Raw genomic sequence first — 15746 nt, forward strand, 5'->3', positions numbered from 1 at the left:
GTGGAACAATATTACATAGGGGGGGGGAAAGGGAAGGAAAACTTGATGCCTGTGCTTATAAATTGACTTAATGTTTGTAAAAACCTTTCCCAAACTAAAGGGAATAAGATCTGATAAGCATTGTAAAATGTTTCTTTGTTGAATTTGCATTACTTTATGTTATAAGGTAGTGCAGTTTTTCCCTTTAAATTTGAGATAACTGAAGATCTGGACAACATGGTCCTTTTTTGAGATTGTTAGTCCAAAATATGTTCAAGCTCCTTGGCACCCAGAGACCACAGTACAGTCAATACACCCCAGCCTATTTGCTAAGGTTAGAAACAATTGAAGGAAGAGTTTAAGAGAGGCATGGAGCATGCTCAGATTTGCCCTTCCTGACAGGTAGTACATAGCATGTTCTGATACTCCTTGCTTGCTTCCAGTTTACTATGTGGAGTTTTGGAGGTCTGCTTCTGTGTAATGCAAACAATTTTCTAATTGACTGCTCAATCTGAAGAACTGATGATTCACAGACTCATAGAAGCATAGATTCAGGGGTTGCTGAATTATAACCAAAGGAGTAAACAGAAGAAATAACTTGCCTTTTGTCCCTTTTTTTCCTTTTTGAGTATGAGTGAAGAGGGCTATTTTGAGCAATTTCCCCAGAGCTCTTTTGGGGAAGGGTGGCTGCTCTGTGTCCCAGATCCAATGGAACTAAGAACACAAGGTTGCTTCTTTGTTTCTTAAGGCTACCTCTTTGTTTCTGTTCTTTCCTTATTTTAGGCAAACAAGTATCCCAAAGATATTGATAGAGTTGTCCAAGAGGTTGCCACAGGAGATTCAAGAGGCCGATAGGTCTATGAACGCTGCATTAGTGGTTATGTCCACTGAAAACACTGAAGGAGTAGTGGCTGATGACAGTAGAAATAGCAATGGAAGAGGCATACTAACATAGATAGATTCAGGGAATATTGATCCATCATGAGAGGGAAAAATTCTAACTATAGTCCCTTGGAGCTTAGCAGAGATTTATATCTAAAGAGAGCAGTATGAGGATTCCAGGAAAGGAGAAAGGACTTTCAGTATCAGGAGTTGTGTGAAATAACCCCTTTAATACATTTGTTCTCCACAGGTATATTTACTACCACTATATTTTAACTTTAAGCTCATTCTTCCCTTTGATATTTGCATACCTGTGCCCCTCGTTTTGGGAGGGAACATTTTCTCCCAACTCTTCTTATCATACAGCCTTTGATACAGGTCAGTTTTCTACAACTGATTGTACATTAGAAGAGATTAAGAACTATAGCTTTAGTAACATAGCTGTCCACCTAGATTACTTCTAGAACTCTAAGAGTAGTAGCTACTTTCTAGGGACCCCTAATTATGATGCCAATGAGATTTGAGGGAATGGTCCAATGGGGCATGTTACATATGTAGCCCTGAAATTTGGATGAAATTCCTGACTGGCCTACAGCTCTAAATGGATAAAACATTTGGGGGAAAAAAAAGGTTAGATAAAATAGGGGTGAGGCAGCATATATATATATATATATATATATATATATATATATATATATATATATATATATATATTTTCAAAACATGCAAGGACAATTCTTTTACATTAGCCCTTGCAAAACCCTGTGTATCAATTTTTCCTCCCTTTCCCCATGCCCTCCCCTAGATGGCAAGTAGTCCAATAAATGTTAAAAATGATAGAAATATATGTTAAATCCAATACATGTATACATATTTATACAATTATTGTGCCACACACAAAAAAGAAGCAAAATAAAATACAAGCAAACAGTAACAAAGAGAGTAAGAATGCTATGTTGTGGTCCACACTCAGTTACCACTATCCTCTCTCTGGATATAGATGGTTCTTTTCATCAGTGAACATTTGGAACTGGTTTGAATCATCTCATTGTTGAAGAGAGCCACTACAAAAAGGGCTGCCACAAACATTTTTGCACACGTCGGTTCCTTTCCCTCCTTTAAAATCTCTTTGGGATATAATCTCAATAGAAACACTGCTGGATCAAAGGGTATGCACAGTTTGATAACTTTTTGAGCATAGTTCCAAATTGCTCTCCAGAATGGTTGGACCCATTCACAATTCTACCAACAATGTATCAGTGTCCCAGTTTTCCCACATCCCCTCCAACTTTCATCGTTATTTTTTGCTGTCATTTCAGCAATGTGTAGTGGTATCTCAGAATTGCCATTTAGTGATTTGGAACACCTTTTCATATGATTAGAAATAGTTTCAATTTTTTCATCTAAAAATTGTCAGTTCATATCCTTTGACCATTTATTATTTGAAAAATGGCTTGAATTCTTATAAATTTGAGTCAATTCTTTAAATATTTTAGAAATAAGGCCTTTTCAAAACCTTTGAATGTAAAAATAGTTTTCCCAATTTATTGCTTCCCTTCTAATCTTGTCTGCATTAGTTTTATTTGTACAAAAACTTTTTCACTTAATATAATCAAAATTATCTATTTTGTGATCGATAATGATCTCTAATTCTCTATTTGGCCCTATATTATTAAAGATTTTTATCAATGAATCATATAAAGACAAAGATAGTACAGTTATTGAATTTGCAGAGGGTCCATAGAGTCAGGATTCAAAAAGAACTTTATAGGCTAGATCTGAGTTAAGTCTAAAAAGACACATTTCAAAAGAGATGATTTTAAAAATCTTGTAATTGGGTTAAAAAATTTCATCAGTAAAAAAAATAATAGGAGTCACATAATTATACAACAGTTATGAGAAAAAATCTGAGGGTTTTAATGGACTGCAAGCTTATTGGGATCAAGAATCTGAGGGATCATCTAAGAAAGTTAATACAATCTTAGGCTTCCTTGAAAGATACACCTCTTAGCCATGCTAGGTAGTTCACTGGACCTAAATTTAGGAAGACCTGAATTCAAATCCTGCTTTTGATATTATGTGCCTCCCAGGTTTTTGTAGATCTAGTCCCTAGCATATTGTGGGAATTTAATAAATTCTTGTTTCTTCTTTTTTCCCTAGGCATAGGAAAGTGATAGTCCCACTGTATTCTTTGTCAGACTTCATTGAAATACTGTGTTCGTTTCTGAATATAACTGTTAAAAAGACTTTGATAAACTGGTGAGGATCCAAAAAGTCACCAGAAGAGTGAAGAGCCTTGAGTCCACTTTATGTAAGGATGGTTTTAAAGAATTAGGCATGTTTAAACTACATTACCATTATGAGGAGAATGGAGGGGATGGAAACTTGATAGCTGTCTTCTACTACTTGAAGGACTGTTGTGCAAAGGAAGAATTAGATTTGTCCTGTTCAACTCCAGAGGGCAGAATCAGATACAATGGATAAAAAGTGCAAAGCAACTTTAAACTTAAGGTCAGGAATAATTTCCTAATAACTAGACATGATCCATAAATGGAATGGGATGTGCTGATCCCTTATTACCCTTTCATTGTTATAAAGCTGGTCTAAAGCTGGTCCTAAGACTGGGCTTACTCAGTTTTCCCATATCTCCTCCAGCATTTATCATTATCTTTTACTGTCATCTTAGCCAATCTGACAGGTGTGTAGTAGTATCTCAAAGTTATCTTAATTTGCATTTCTCTGATCGATAGTGATTTAGAGCATTTTTTCCTATGACTAGAAATGGCTTTAATTTCTTCATCTAAAAATTATCTGTTCATATCCTTTGATGATTTATCAATTGGATAATGGCTTGTATTCTTATAATTTTGAGTCAATTCTCTATATATTTTAGAAATGAGGCCTTTTTCAGAACCTTTAGATGTAAAAATTTGTTCCCAGTTTTCTGCTTCCCTTCTAATTTTGTCTGCATTGGTAGAAAACTTTTTTTTAACTTTATGTAGTTTGTGGTTTTTTGTTTTTGTTTTTATATAACATGATTAAGAATATAATGTTATATAGAGTATGTAAATACCAAGGCACTTTGCTAAGATGAAAGGCCAAATCCTTTGGGAGCTTTGAGTACTCTAATATCCCTAAATTCTGAACTGCTTGGCTATTTATAGAAGACCCTCAGGATACACTAAGCTTCTCAGCCAATAATAAATATAAATAATAGATATTATTGATTTCTTTTGTTTTTACATTGTCTAAATCCTCCCATCTCTCTCCCATCTTCCTTTATTATAAGCTATTACTTGTAACAAAATTTTGGTTTTTTTTTTAAAAAGATTTAATAAATTAGCAAAACCAATCATCTAAAATACTGATATTATATGTAGTATTCCACACTGTGGACATCTTATCCATTCCTGCCCTTCTCTCCATCTTCACCCTCTGTAAAGGACCTGAGAAAGATAGCTTCTCATATCTTTTCATTACCTTATGGCTAATTTGGCAGTGGACCTTTCTAAATTTATCTAGGCTGGCACGCAGGCAACAAGCATACATTTCGTTGCTGGGCCATACTTTAAGCCTTTCCATCAAGTCATTAATTGCCTTTTCCAGAGGTTCTTAACCTTTCAAATGCTCTGGATCCCTTTGACAATGTGGTTCATTCTATTGACTTGTTTTCAGAATAAGTTTTAAATGCAAATACACACACACACAGGATTATAAAGAAAACCAATTATATTGAAATGTAACTATACAAAGATTTTAAAAACAGGATCCCAGGTTAGAAACCTCTTCTAGATCCATTTACTTAAAAATATTTCAAAGAAGCTGGTGGTATAATCTTCCATTTTCTTTCCTTTCAAGATAGGATTCAGGTTTTTCAAGACAATATGCTCCAAAGTAGGAAGGTCTTTCTATTGAAAATGAGTTGCTTTCTTCCCCACAGCTCAGCACATCCAGGCCCATGGGTGAGAAACTCAGTAAATAACCTCCGGACAAAATCTGTTAGTTGCTAGGAGAAGCTTTTTTCCTCTCCCATCTGGCCTCCCTGTGTCCTGGAAAATGTTTCCTTTACATTTGATGCCTGCAGCTACAGAACATGTTAACAACAGCTACTTAGTCACTGTCTAACTTCAGATGGTAATTTGATTAACTGGTTCCTGGCCAGAGAGAAAAAAGAAAGGCAGTGTCTGACAGCAGATTTTTGTTGCAAAGTGTCAGAAGATTGGACAGAGAATTAGAAAGACGTGTTTTCCTCTCATCTTCATTCATTTTTCATATCTTTAATAGATCATTCCAATGAGCTTTGATTTTCTCTTCAAAATGGTAATAAATAGAAATATCATCTCCTTCAGTATTCCAGTATGTGGTTAGAGGAGTCAGTGCTCAGCTTTTCAGAAAAAGGACCTTTAAGAATCAGAGGTCATCATTGAATATGAACTCCACCTCTAAAATGAAAAGAAAAAAAAAAAGAGTATTTGACCAGGGCAGTTCATCAATTTAACATATTTCTCACAATTAAACCTGAGATTATAAGGCATGGACCTTTGTAGATTAATGATTAAAAATACCACCTATATATCACTTTTAGATTTGCAAAGTACTTTACATATATTTTTTCTAATTTGATCCTCACAACCATTCAATGGGTAGGTGCTATTATTATCTCTACTTTATAAATGAAGAGGTTATATGACTTGCCTGGAATCACATATTAAGAAAATATTTGAGGCAAGATTTGAATTCAGTCTTCCTGACAACAACAATAACCACTACCACGATCACCACCATAGCTTTCTGACTCCAAATGTAGGAGTCAATCTACCCACTTCTAAGAAAGGAACACCTCTGGTCGAGTAGACTATACTTTCACCTCTTACTAAAAGGAAATTCCTCCACTTCAGTCTTAGCAACTGTCTAAGATGACTGATGTTTGAAGGTTAAAAGCCATGGATCTTGGTGGGAGGGGAAAATGTAGTCTGAAACTGCTTAGTTTTTTTGTCCCCTTTCCCTTGATCATAACCCTATTACATATAAGTATGTAATTCAGATTTTGAGTGTGGGGTGGAACGAGGAACACTGGTCCATTTTTATAACAGCACCACAAACATTAGGGTTTGTGTTTTGCTTTGGTTTTTTTTTTAAGAAAAAATATTTTTTATCTCAGACATAGGAAATCCTTCTTATAGTTTTTCCTTTTTTTAAATAAAGCTTTTTATTTTCAAAACACATGCATAGTTTTCAACATTCACCCTTGTAAAACCTTGTATTCCAAATATTTTTTCCTCCTTCCTTTTGTCCCTCCCCTCCTCTAGATGGCAAGTAATACAATTTATGGTAAACATGTACAATTCTTTTATATATTTTTTCCACAATTGTCATGTTGCACAAGAAAGATCAAAAAGAAAAAAAAAAGGAGGAATAAATTAAATAAAAAAGTGCAAGCAAACAACAACAACAACAAAAAAGGTGAAAATACTATATTGTGATCCACACTCAATCCCTTTCCACACTCAATCCTTTCTCTGGATGCAGATGGCTCTCTCCATCATAAGACCATTGGAACTGGCCTAAATCACCTTGCACAAACAGTTTTTAATCAACTAGTTTCAGTAACTGAATCTCAATGGAAGGGCCATAAAGTGCCAAGAACCGGAGAAGCAACTTATATTCAGACCCCAGATTCATGCCTTTGTGTTCTCAGTCACTTGGATGCCTTAGCAGGGCCCTCTTAACCAAATGTTCGTATGGACATTGTTTCTGACCTACGGCAGAGCATTCTGAGCTTATATTGATCTGATCAGCCACAGCTGGACATGATGTAATCTGATTCTAACAGAGTGATGTCATTTTGGTCCTTTTCAAAAACAAAGGACAACAATACATCTCTCCTAAGTGTGGGTCAGACTCTGGGAACAAAATCCATCATCGAAGACTTTGCCTAGATTTTGGTGGAGGTCTAAAACATCTGGCCTGGAGGAATCGAGTCCTGAGGAGAAAAGCTAGCATTTCAGTCAAAGCCTCTGTTCCAGACACTCACTTAGAAAAGGAAATTGATAGGAAATCTACCAGGGCAAGCAGGCCTGTGCTCGGGGAGGAGGGTGGCTCCGTGAGGTCCAGTTGACCAGTCACACCCCGTGGGAAAGCCTCGCCCCCTGGCATGGCTTGGGAGCCACCATGGTGCCGCCTCCTGCCCACGACTTGGCTTAACTGGTTCCCAAGTGATTTTTATTTCCTTTCCCTACAGTCCCATGGGAGGCCCTGCTGGAATCAGCCACATAGTCACTCATACTCTCCATTCAAGTAGTCCGGGAACCAGAGGCCCCTCCACCCTCCAGATTCTAGGCTTTTTCAGGGTAAAGGGTTACAGAAGGGCAAAGGACTGCTTCTTCTCCGACTCTTCCATCACATATACATACATAGGCAAGCCCTCAAGCCGAGATCTGTATAGGAGCATCGCCAGGCCGTGTCCCCACTCCTTCCGGCTCTCTATGAGCCTCTGCTTTCTCTGAGGCTCTGCTTTCTGCTGCAATAACAAGGCTTTGGGTTCAGGCTGTTGTTTTTGCAGCTGGGACGGGGCGGGAGCAGCAGTGGGAAGAAGTCTCCATGGTATAGACAGTCTGAGAAACCCAGGATCCCTCATTCCCACTGAGAAAAGGGGCAGCTCTTCTTCAACCAGGGTGATTCCTCTAAGATGGAAGAGAGAAGATCAGGGGCATTGTTGAGCAGGAAAGAGCTGAAAGTACAGAAAAGAGCTAAATTGGGCTACAAATGATCAGAATAGCCAGGTCTAAAGTGACCATTATTCTACACCAAGCTGCCTGGTCCCTTGGCCTCTATAATTTCAGCTGGCTCCTTCTTGCCCCATCACCCTCAATCCTCATGAAAGGCTCTGTGATGGTTTTTAGATAGTTCATTTTTCTCTTTAAATATCTTGCCCACTACTGTTTTAATCTTTGAACTGCCCTATATACTTCTGGTAGCAACTGAAAATTTAAATATTAAATAAAAATCATTGAGCTAGCTGCAAAAAAAGTGTTACTTCAAAAAGAGGGGAAAAAATTCCAAGTTCTACATTTCTTCCAGCACCAATTTCCCTTCTCTGGATAAGGAAGGACTTCAGCTTAGGATATTTACTCAGGTCTCCCACCCACACAGGTCACATAGCAGTACCCTGAAGACAAGGGACCCTCTGAAAAAGGACAGACACACCCAACGACCTGGGCAACTGCAGGAATTCTGGGAATCCAATGTGGTACAATAGGAACAGCACCACATTTGAAGCCAGAACTGTTGAGATCACATCTTGATTCTTCAAGTTACTACTTAGGAGGCACAATGCTTAGAGTACTAAGTCTGGAGTCAGGAACACCTGAATTCAAATTCAGCCTTGGACACTGAATGCTGGACAAATCACTTCACCCTGTTTGTATTAGTTTCCTCATCTGTAAAATGAGCTGGAAACATGATAATTGTGGAGATGTATATAGAAGAATTTACATGTTTAATATATATTGGATTACTTGCTATCTAAATAAGGGAGTGAAGGGAAGGGGAGAAGAAGAAAATTTGGAACACAAGGTTTGTAAAGGTGAATGTAGAAAACTATTTGTGCATGCATTTTGAAAATAAGGTTAAAAAATGAGCTGGAGAAGGAAATGGCAAACTATTCTGATATCTCTGTCAAGAAAACCTCAAATGGGGTAAAGAATTGAAAACAACTGAACAACAATGACAGACAACAACCTGTGTGAACTAGGAAACTTAACCAAGTCTTTATATTTAGAGAGATGAAGTATATGACTATAAGACCCTTCCCAGCTCTAGAAATAAGATTCTATGATCATGCTGCCAGTCCATCAGTCAGACCAGTTTCTGGCAGCCAGTGAGGGGGGGGTTGATGGTTCCTGGCCAGGAGATGGCAGTGCCGAGCTGGCCAAAGGGTGGTCGTCCCCAGTGACTTTTGATTCTGACTTGGAGGCCAAGCAGCTGCTCTAACAGTTCTGGATCTAGGGGTTAGAGATAATGAGGAAGAGCTACAGAGAAGAGTATCTATAAAGCACCAGAGTGGGAAGAGGGATGCCTTAAAGAGAACTAGAATTATCAAAGAATTTTTCCCCTGGGAGGAGAAAGTACATTGGAGATATGTGGAAGAGAGATAAACTTAGCGGAGAATAGATAAATCTTAATAACACATCCCTATAGCACTTTAGGATTTAAAAAGCACTTTTCTCCCCACAATTCTGTGTCAGGAGTAAAAATACTTTTTAAATTCCTGTTTTAAGTAAATTGTGGCTCAGCAAGCATAAATGACTTGTTTCCTATCACATATCTAGGTAAAGTAGATAGAGTCAGGAATTCTTGAGTTCAAAAGTTACCTCAGAAACCTACCAGTGGTACGATCCTGGGGAAGTCACTTTAACCTGTTGGGCCAGTTTCCTCATCTGTAAAATGGCAAACTACTCCAGTATCTTTGCGGAGTAAATCCCAAATGGGGACATGAAGAGTCAAATATGATTGAAAAAAATGACTGAATAATACTCAAGCAATTATTAAGTGTTAGAGCCAGCATTGTCCCCCTTCACTCTAATTCTAGAACACTTACCCCAATATCTCTCACGCTATCTTGTGAGGTCTGATGTTGGAATAATATTTTTGCATCTCCTTCCTTATAAAACATGTGATATTTATTAACTTATTAGATCCTTCCAATATTCAGGAATCATTTCACAAATGAGGAAACTGAGGTCAATTAGGTAGCTAAACCAAGACTCATACCAAGATCTTTATAGATTCCTAATTTTTTGTTGTTATTTTTTTAAAGGTTGTTGTTTCCCCCCAAAGTAAGTTATTTTTATTTATTTATAATGTATGGAATAAAACAAGCATTTTATATAATAGAAAAGAGATTGCATATAAAACTGCAAATCTGTTATGTACAACTTTTAAATTCCTTTTTAATATTCTTTTAATTTATTCCTTTTAAATTCCTTTTTTGCTATTCCTTTTAAATATGTGATAATTATATAAATTTCTTCATTTTTCCTTTTTTCCCCATTTTTTCTCCCCCTCTCCCACCTCCACCTAGAAATGGCTGCCATTAGATACACACTTCTGTAAATTCTATAAAGCAATTCCTTTTAAATATGTGATAATTATATACATTTCTTCATTTTTCTTTTTTTCCCCATTTTTTCTCCCCCTCTCCCACCTCCACCTAGAAATGGCTGCCATTAGATACACACTTCTGTAAATTCTATAAAGCAAGGTAAGTAAGCTGCCTCTTCAGGAAAAAGGGATGATTAATGAGATTAGGTGAGCTTAAAAGTCTGTTTTTTAAAGTGGTTTAATTTTTATTCTGAATTTATCAAATACCAGTAGAATGGGTACCCACTTCCTGTGGGATGCAGTGACTATGCTTGAGGTGCTGCTGAGAATCGAGACTGGTGATGGAACATTGTGGCTGGCTAGTAGTCTGTGGGAAGGGGATGATACTGCATCCTCTTCTCCCGTTCACTGATTCCCTGAATCGGAATGGAGGAGAGATTTCAGACTAGAGATGGCTGCCAAATTGGAATGGGGTCAAGCCTAATCCTGGACTCTGTGAGGAGTTCCTCTGTCCCCCAACCAAGGATGGGGAGGGGATCGAGGGCAGCTCAGGCAGGAAGGCTGATGAGGGTGGCGCCAGAACACAGAGAGCCTGATTGTGTTACAGACTCTGTTCTTTGGGAAAATAAGCATCACGAATGCCTTTTGCTTGGGACAGTTCAGTGTCCCAGACAGTTGGAGCCAAAAAAAATGTTGGTTGAGAAAGCAGTGCATGAAAGTTCAGTGAATCTGCAGGTGAAGTAAGGAGTGACCTACATTGCTTGAGAAAACAATGCATGGGGCGACAGTGAATCTGCAGGTGAAGTCAGGGATGTTCCAGGGAGATGGGAGCAGGTGGACAAGAAGATTCCTCTCTGACAGCCTCCTATGGCAGACTCCCAGGAACTGAGGATGAACTTTTTGGTTCTAAGGAGAGTCAGCCTGTCTTCCTTTCTTGAGCTCCTCCTTCTTCCCTAGGGAAAGCAGAATAAACAGAAGCACTAGAGGAGGGATTTGTAACCTGGGGCCCATAGACTCCCAAGAGGTTAATGAAGAGATTTCAGGGAGGTCTGTGAGCTTGGAAGAAAATGTTACATCTTTATTTTTACTATCCTCTAACTGAAACTAAGCATTTCCTCCAATTATGAATTTTTAAAGACCCACAAGTCAGAGAAAGAGATCATGGTTTCACCAGACGACAAAGGAGTTAATAACTCAAAAAAAAAAAAAAAAAAAAAAAAAAGGTGAAGAATTCCTGCCTAACTGAACAAACTGTGGTACATGCGTATAATAGAATTGTTTGATAGGAAATGATGAGCAGGAGGATTTTGGAAAAGCCTGGAAAGACTTGCATTAACTGATGCTGAGAGAAGTGAGCAGAACCGAGAGAACTTTATACATAGTAACAGGAAGATTATGTGATGATCAACTTTGATAGACTTAGCTCTTCTCAGCAATGCAGTGATTCAAGATAATTCCGAGGGTCTCATGATGGAAAATGCTGATCACATCCAGAGAAAGAACTATGAAGTCTGAATGTAAATAGAAATGTACTATTTTTATTTTCCCTTTCTTTCTTGTGGTTTTTCCTGTTTCTTCTGATTTTTCTTTCACAACACGACTAATGTGGAATTACATTTAATATGATTGTACATGTATAACATATCAGATTGCTTGCCATCTTGTGGAGGAGAAGGAGAGGGAAAGAGGGAGGAAGAAATGGAAATCAAAATATTATAAAAGTAAATGTTGAAAACTAATTAAAAAGAATGAAAAAATGTAAAAATCCTTGCCTGAGAATATTAAAAATTTCCTCAGGTTTTAACTTTTGGTTTTGTCACCTGAGAGAAGGTAGGAAAACTTCCAGAGTGAGGAGGAAGATAATAAGAGCTCACATTTATATAGTATATTAAAGTTTGCCAAATACTTGCCTGTTGCCTCATTTGAGAATCACAATAAAAGAAGGTGTTATTGTTATCATTCAGATTTTACAGAGAGATTAGGTGACTTGCTAAACTAGTAGGTGTTAAGAGAGAGGATTCAAACTCTTAGCCTTGCTGACTCCAAGTCTAACATTCTATCCACCTACCACAGGCACCTCTCATTTGGTTTTAGGCAGGGCTAGGGAGGGTGGGGAGGTGGCAGAGTGGATAGACTCATTCTCCTGAGTTCAAATCTGGCTTCAGACACTTACCATGTGACCCTGGACAAGTCACATAGCCCTGTTTGCCTCAGTTTTCTCATCTGTAAAATGAGTTGGAGAATGAAATGGCAAACCACTCTAATGTCTTTGCTAAGAAAACCCCAAGGGTGCCTGGCGGGAAGGTCTAGCCTCTCTGTCTGAAAAAGTTATATTTTCCATCTCATGCCCCCCAAACTGATTTTGTGAATGTATGTGCACATATTGAGACTCATGTGTTACTCAAGGAAACAGTATTCTATAAGCCCAAATAAGGCAGGGAACTTTGATTAGAGCAGCCTGTGGACCTTTGTCTGGAGAGTGTGTTATGGAAAATAATTCCTTGGCCAATGCTTTCCCAGCTCAGAGGTGCCGCCCTCTCTGACTAGGTCACTTGTGGGAGATGGAGGCTTTGGATGGATTGGTACTGGGGCACCAATTCCCAGGATCCCTTAGCTCAAAGAGACAGGAAGGGTACACAGGGATGCAGGGGGAGAACAGAACTTCCACCCAGAAATGTTCCAGAGGGTTGAAAATCCCAAGAGTTCCTTTCTCAGGGCCCTGAAAAGCATGTGTTGAGACTAGCCACATTTGGGGGAAATCAGTGCTCTGGGAGGCAGAGGATGGATTGGCATGGAGGGCTGGATATTCACAAAGGGAAGAAATGACTGGACAGCCCAGGATACTTGTAGTAGGATTCCCTCTGGGGCCATGAGGACAGAAATCAGTGGTGCCCAAGAGTCCAAAACATGCCCAACTGATCTGGCACAGAGCTGAAAGGGTGACCCATTTGTATTACAGCCGCCAGCCAAAGCCAACACAGGAAATGCCAGCCAGACCACGGCTATCCGGGGACCTCATTTACTCCGGTTGGCAGAGGGAGTCTGAATTCCCAGAGCTACAGCATTGCCAGGATAGGGGGAGGGGAGAGATCCAACTTTCTCTGCCACTTAGAAAGGGATGTTCACTCTCCAGGCATTCCTCATGGGGCCCTCCTCAGTTCCACTAACAAAGGGACAGTATTCAGATGAGCCTTCCTCATCCCTTTGCATGTCCTTCAGAAGGTGCAAGCATGGAAAAAGGAGAGAAAGCAGGCAGCAGGCGTTACTCTGGACCAGAGCCACAGGGGACCTTGGCTAGATGTCTCTCCTTTGAGTAGACAGGATCGCAGACAGTTGCTAGACACCGCCCGTCATGATTAAATCCAATGTTATTGGCCTCCCAAGTTGGGCTGGAGATGGGCCCCCACTGCCTTTGTCCAGCTGTGTCCAAAATCTTATTGGGTTGGGAATTGGAGGGGAGGGAAAGGGAGGGACAAAGGAAAGAGAGCAGGGGGAACAGTGTGTGCTGTGGCTGCTTGTGCTGTTCAAGTGAGTTCATGGAGCATCCCAGCCATCTTGGCTCATATGTAGAGAGCAGACATCATGATTTAATGGAGATGATTGGATCTGGAATTAGAGGACTTAGCTTCAAATCCCACATCTTTACATACTACTTCTGGGATATTGGACAAGTTACTTTTTTGCTTCTCTGCGTCTCAGCTTCCTTACCTATAAAAGGAGGAAGTTGGATTGAATGGTCTTTAAGGTTTCTTTGAGTTCAAAATCCATCTTATGACTTTAGCATTTCTGGGTCCCTTCAAAGATGTAAAATGACCTTACTTATTACTATTCTTTGCATCAGGGTCAAGGTGGATAGCCAGATAATTTTTAAATAGTATTTTGATTTTTCCTGATTGTATGTAAAAAACAATTTTAATATTTTCTTTTAAAATTTTTTTGAATTTCAATTTTTTTCTCCTTCTCTCTCTCCCCTCTCCCTTCCCTAAAGTGGTAAGCAATTTGAAATATTATATATATGCAATCATGTAAAACACATTTCCATCTTAGTCATGTGAAAGAAGAAAGAGGCCAAAAGAAAAAAGAAAGTGAAAATAGTATACTGTGATCTTAGTCAGATACTTCTTGAGAAAGGACAGTGTTACTCATTCCCTAAAAGAGGGAAAGACTATAACTTAGCTTAGAGAAGATCCTTAAAGCTGTGGTAGATAAAAATGGCTACTATTTATATGGTGGCTAGGTGAATAAATTGGGGGCTTGGAGTCAGAAAGACAGTACAAATCTGGCCTCGGAGACAAGTCATTTAACCCTGTTTATCTCAGTTTCCTCATCTGTAAAATGAACTGGAGAAGGAAATGGCAAACCACTTCAGAATTCTTTGCCAACAAAACTGAAGTCAGGAAGCACAGGACGTGACTAAATCAACATAATAAGTAATTAACCTTTATTACCTCATTTCTTTAACTATAAAACGCGAATGATGACAACAGCATCTACTTTGCAGTCAAAAAAAGGTTGAACAATGATGTGATAAAACAAAGAGTTTACACGAGGTTTGTAAAGGGCTTTGTTAACTCATTTGCTCTTTATAACAACCTAGTGAGATTGGTGCTATTTAGATTCCCATTTTGCAGATGAGGAAATTGAGACTGAGAAGTTAGACTTGCCCAGAACCACACAGTTAGTAAGGCTGTATAAGAATGACTCCAGTTCTAGCCCCATCCACCATGGTACCTTATCACCTCTTTTGGGGGATATTATATGTTCTGTGGAGCCACATGTATCTAATCTCCATGTGGATGGCATTTCTTCATAAATCCCAGGGTACTAAAGAACTTCTGGAGATTATTTGGTTTATTCCTTCACCTCTAAAACTATTTCCAAAAAAAAGATGATTGATATACTCTACACATCTGCTGTTCTTTTATACTTATGTATAATTGTATAGGCGTGTCCTCCCTAAGAGTGTGTGCTTAGTACATGTGGGAATGTGAGCTCAGATGAAGAAATCAGACATTTGTATTTGGAACAAAAATCTTTGCTCATCTGTATTTCTTATTAAGTTCCCAGGGCAGGGAAGAACTGGGTTAGGTGGCAGCGGATGATAATTCTTGGGTTGTGACCATTTTATTGGCTCATACTAGTGATGTAGCTCAATTCCTTGCCAAAGGCAAGGTCAGTTCCCTTTGGGGAGCTGAGCTTGAAAAGACTGGAGAGGAGAGGAAGAATTGCTTCCCTGGGGTCTTACCTGGAAGCTAACTCCGTTTCTAACCCTGGAAATGGGAGCCTAGGATTCTTGCCGTTATTGCTATTGCTACCTAAGGATCGTGGGCTGAGGGAGCTCCTCTTGCCCATCACACGGACAAGGAGTCGGCTAGCTGTTGCCCTCCGCTGATGAGCAAAACTTCTTGTCGATCACTTTCGTGAATGGGAAGCCCTTCAATGGAGCTTTATCTTCTCTCCCCTGGAGGGCTGGGACATGTCAGAGGCCTGAGAACAGCTGGAGACTGGAGGGAAGTGTAGGACGGTAGCTGGGCTAGAGGAAGAGAGACAAGCTCCATCTGGTCAGCATTAGCAAGACAGTGGGGTTGGCTGCCAGCACCCGGAGAGCATTAGACAAGAAATGCCCCCCTGGGGGCTCCAGGGAAGGGGAGGGGATGAGGGGGAAGAATTTGTTTGCTTCGAGACACAGTGAAGATTGAAATGAAATCTCTCCCTCCCTGCTGACTTGGGCTCCACCCCAATACCCCTCTGCCGCCAGCCTGGCTGGGCTACGCTCAGCCTTG

At 39.4% G+C, this 15746-nt stretch overlaps 1 long non-coding RNA gene across 1 annotated transcript in view; it reads right to left on the minus strand.

Annotated features, from left to right (window-relative positions):
- Window positions 1–4572: 4572 nt before the first annotated feature.
- The window catches only part of LOC141556228 (uncharacterized), a 63620-nt gene continuing 52446 nt past the window's right edge, over window positions 4573–15746 (minus strand). The window contains exon 4 of the long non-coding RNA XR_012486474.1: window positions 4573–5303. This is a non-coding gene — a long non-coding RNA (uncharacterized LOC141556228). The remainder of the gene's footprint in view (window positions 5304–15746) is intronic.

Source organism: Sminthopsis crassicaudata, chromosome 2 (genome assembly GCF_048593235.1).
Source record: "Sminthopsis crassicaudata isolate SCR6 chromosome 2, ASM4859323v1, whole genome shotgun sequence".
In the NCBI taxonomy this organism is placed as follows: domain Eukaryota; kingdom Metazoa; phylum Chordata; class Mammalia; order Dasyuromorphia; family Dasyuridae; genus Sminthopsis; species Sminthopsis crassicaudata.